The sequence below is a fragment of the Hylobates moloch genome, unplaced genomic scaffold, assembly GCF_009828535.3.
Source record: "Hylobates moloch isolate HMO894 unplaced genomic scaffold, HMol_V3 SCAFFOLD_3, whole genome shotgun sequence".
NCBI lineage: Eukaryota > Metazoa > Chordata > Mammalia > Primates > Hylobatidae > Hylobates > Hylobates moloch.
This window is the reverse complement of record NW_026652278.1, coordinates 111819977-111824678: the sequence shown is the minus strand read 5'-3', so window position 1 is coordinate 111824678 and position 4702 is coordinate 111819977.

Sequence of the window (4702 nt, the reverse complement as noted above, 5' to 3'; positions counted from 1 at the left end):
TTATCACAAGGTGACTTCCTCTTTCTGCCTCTCTCTTTCACAGAGTAAGAGACCTCTCTCCTTCTAGAATCTAGTGACTCATAATCAATTCTTATATGCATTAGAATTACTTGAGAGAATTTTTAAGCCCTCCCACTCCCATTCCCTAAAAGTTCTGATTTATCAGATACAGAAACCCTATATTTTTAGAAAGAACTTTGCAGGTGATTCTTATATCTAACCAGGATGGTGAATGACTGTTTTTTAGGCATGCATTGAGAAATATGTTATACTCTGATGCCATATTCTTCTTGTAGTGAAGCCAAGGAGAGAAGATACTTGCTAGGAAAATCCAGAGAGCTTTCCTTAGTCATATGATAGTTATCTTTACATATAATAGCTAAAGCTTAATTTCTTCCAAAACACAATTGTTGAGAGGGTTCTGGGAAGAGTTGGAAGCATTAGAAAGATGTCTCCCACCTAGACAAAAATTGCACTGGCAGAATTTGTCTTATGTAACTATTTTGGAACTCTGGAGTCTATTGAAGGCTTGCAATTCCCAGAAAGAAGGCTTTGACAGTAAATTGTAGCTAATTTCAGCCCATTTCAGCTCTTACCTCAGTAGCAATGTGGCAGGCAATGTGCCCAGCAATGTGGCAGGCAGCTGTGCACATGGTCCTGAAGCAGCTTTCACACAGTTGGAAGGAGCCAGGGTGGGCAAAAACAACCCTGTCTTCAAATATCAGCAATCTGTATCTAATCCCTAATTGCTGCTCTGATCACAAAGGTGCAGACAAAGAAGTGGGCAGCCATTATTGTTGTACCTCTCCCCATTGTTGCAGGAGTGCTTTACTTCCAACTATGTGGTCAATTTTGGAATAAGTGTGGTGTGGTGCTGAGAAGAATGTATATTCTGTTGATTTGGGGTGGAGAGTTCTGTAGATGTCTATTAGGTCCACTTGGTGCAGAGCTGAGTTCAAGTCCTGGATATCCTTGTTAACTTTCTGTCTTGTTGAGCTGTCTAATGTTGACAGTGGGGTGTTAAAGTCTCCCATTATTATTGTGTGGGAGTCTAAGTCTCTTTGTAGGTCTCTAAGGACTTGCTTTATGAATCTGAGTGTTCCTGTATTGGGTGCATATATATTTCGGATAGTTAGTTCTTCTTGTTGAAGTGATCCCTTTACCTTTATGTAATGGCCTTCTTTGTCTCTTTTGATCTTTGTTGGTTTAAAGTCTGTTTTATCTGAGACTATGATTGCAACCCCTGCCTTTTTTTGTTTTCCATTTGCTTGGTAGATCTTCCTCCATCCCTTTATTTTGAGCCTATGTATATCTCTGCACGTGAGATGGGTTTCCTGAATACAGCACACTGATGGGTCTTGACTCTTTATCCAATTTGCCAGTCTGTGCTTTTTAATTGGAACATTTAGCCTATTTACATTTAAGGTTAGTATTGTTATGTGTGAATTTGATCCTGTCATTATGATGTTAGCTGGCTATTTTGCTCGTTAGTTGATGCAGTTTCTTCCTAGCATCAATAGTCTTTACAATTTGGCATGTTTTTGCAGGGGCTGGTACCAGTTGTTCCTTTCCATGTTTAGTGCTTCCTTCAGGAGCTCTTTTAGGGCAGGCTTGGTGGTGACAAAATCTCTTAGCATTTGCTTGTCTGTAAAGTATTTTATTTCCCCTTCACTTATGAAGCTTAGTTTGGCTGGATATGAAATTCTGGGTTGAAAACTCTTTTCTTTAAGAATGCTGAATATTGGCCCCCACTCTCTTCTGGCTTGTAGAGTTTCTGCTGAGAGATCAGCTGTTAGTCTGATGGGCTTCCCTTTGTGGGTAACCCAACCTTTCTCTCTGGCTGTCCTTAACATTTTTTCCTTCATTTCAACTTTGGCAAATCTGACAATTACGTGTCTTGGAGTTGCTCTTCTCGAGGAGTATCTTTGTGGCATTCTCCGTATTTTCTGAATCTGAATGTTGGCCTGCCTTGCTAGATTGGGGAAGTTCTCCTGGATAATATCCTGCAGTGTGTTTTCCAACTTGGTTCCATTCTCACCATCACTTTCAGGTACAACAATTAGACATAGATTTGGTCTTTTCACATAGTCCCATATTTCTTGGAGGCTTTGTTCGTTTCTTTTTATTCTTTTTTCTCTAAACTTCTCTTCACGCTTCATTTCATTTATTTTGTCTTCCATCACGGATACCCTTTCTTCCAGTTGATTGCATCAGTTACTGGGGCTTGTGCATTTGTCATGTAGTTCTCGTGCCATGGTTTTCAGCTCCATCAGATCCTTTAAGGACTTCTCTGCATTGGTTATTCTAGTTATCCATTCATCTACTTTTTTTTCAAAGTTTTTAACTTCTTTGCCATTGGTTCTAACTTCCTCCTTTAGCTCGGAGTAGTTTGATCTTCTAAAGCCTTCCTCTCTCAACTCGTCAAAGTCATTCTCCATCAAGCTTTGTTCTGTTGCTGGTGAGGAGCTGCATTCCTTTGGAGGAGGAGAGATGCTCTGATTTTTAGAGTTTCCGGTTTTTCTGCTCTGTTTTTTCCCCATCTTTGTGGTTTTATCTACCTTTGGTCTTTGATGATGGTGACGTACAGATGGGTTTTTGGTGTGGATGTCCTTTCTGTTTGTTAGTTTTCCTTCTAACAGTCAGGACCCTCAGCTGCAGGTCTGTTGGAGTTTACTGGAGGTCCACTCCAGACCCTGTTTGCCTGGGTATCAGCAGCAGTGGCTGCAGAACAGCGGATATTGGTGAACTGCAAATGCTGCTGCCTGATCGTTCCTCTGGAAGTTTTGTCTCAGAGGAGTACCCGGCCGTGTGAGGTGTCAGTCTGCCCCTATTGGGGGGTGCCTCCCAGTTAGGCTACTCGGGGGTCAGGGACCCACTTGAGGAGGCAGTCTGCCCATTCTCAGATCTCAAGCTGCGTGCTGGGAAAACCACTACTCTCTTCAAAGCTGTCAGACAGGGACATTTAAGTCTGCAGAGGTTATTGCTGTCTTTTGTTTGTCTGTGCCCTGCCCCCAGACGTGGAGCCTACAGAGGCAGGCAGGCCTCCTTGAGCTGTGGTGGGCTCCACCCAGTTCGAGCTTCCTGGCCACTTTGTTTACCTACTCAAGCCTGAGCAATGGTGGGCACCCCTCCCTGAGCCTTGCTGCTGCCTTGCAGTTTGATCTCAGACTGCTGTGCCAGCAATGAGTGAGGCTCCGTGGGCATAGGACCCTCCAAGCCAGGTGCAGGATATAATCTCCTGGTGTGCCATTTGATAAGCCTGTTGGAAAAGTGCAGTGTTAGGGTGGGAGTGACCTGATTTTCCAGATGCCATCTGTCACCCCTTTCTTTGACTAGGAAAGGGAATTCCCTGACCCCTTGCACTTCCCAGGTGAGGCAATGCCTTGCCCTGCTTCAGCTCATGTCGACACATGGTGCGCTGCACCCACTGTCCTGCACCCGCTGTCTGGCACTGCCCAGTGAGATGAACCTGGTACCTCAGTTGGAAATGCAAAAATCACCCATCTTCTGAGTCACTCATGCTGGGAGCTGTAGACTGGAGCTGTTCCTATTCGGCCATCTTGGCTCCACCCCACACATGCTTGTTTCTAAGTTAGGGGAGTGGACAAGTTATAGTCCCTCTAGACTAGACCCAATGGAAAAATAATAATCCCGCAAGAGGAAATCAGAGTGCAGATAGTTACAAAGCAAAGTATAAGTGAACGATGGAATAATAAAGAGCACATGGACTTTGAATCTCATATACCTGAAATTGAGTCTCAGTCAACAGTTCATTTGGCTTTGTGACCGTAAGTTGCATGACTATTCTGAACTTCCAGTTCTTCTGCTAGAAAACAAAATAATTTCATCTGTTGGTTTGTTTTGAGGATTAAATGAAGTAATTCAGGCAAAGTATTCAGCAATGTGTTCACAAGAGGCTCTCAATAAATCTTTTTTCTCTTCCCCATTGTTTTCTCCTTTCAACAGAATGAATTAACTACATTCGGCTTTAGGATTTTTTTACTTTTAAGTGAAGACTTGTTAAGTAGAAAAACATTTTTATAGGCTCGTGAGTTAAAACATCTTTGCTATAGTTAGCTTCAAGCACAGCTTGATTTGGGACTCAAAGGGCGTTAGATGTGGTTTCCATGATGTTTATTTACTCTGCCCCTGTACCAAATCAGTTAGAGTATATGGGGAAAAAAAACAGCCATACAGACTGGGGTCCCTTTCGAATTTAGCACTACAGATTTCAAAATGTTCTCAGCATTGGTTCTGTTACCCATATTTCTCTTTTCACTCTTCTCAAAAGGTCCACTCCTTTGAAGCATAAGTAAAGACTATTTTCTCCTTAACAAAGTCATCTACCAAAACTCCCAAAACTTCTGATTTCCTAAAAGTTTTAGCTTCTGATTTGTTGTCTTTGTGTTTATTACAATCATGTTCACCACATTTAACCATCAAATGGATGATGCAAATAACATGTTGATTAATTCAATATCATGTCATCTTACCCCACACTCTTATGGGCATACATGAGGCCTTATCATTACTGATAACTTTACCACCACCAAAATATTTCAAACATCAACTTTTTAAACCACCAGTTCAAATCAAGTGAACTCATTTCTGCAACTCTGTATACTAATGAAGACTCTTAATGTGTTGACCTTATCACTTCCTGACACACAATATACTCTTCCTATACACATTTCCCTCATTG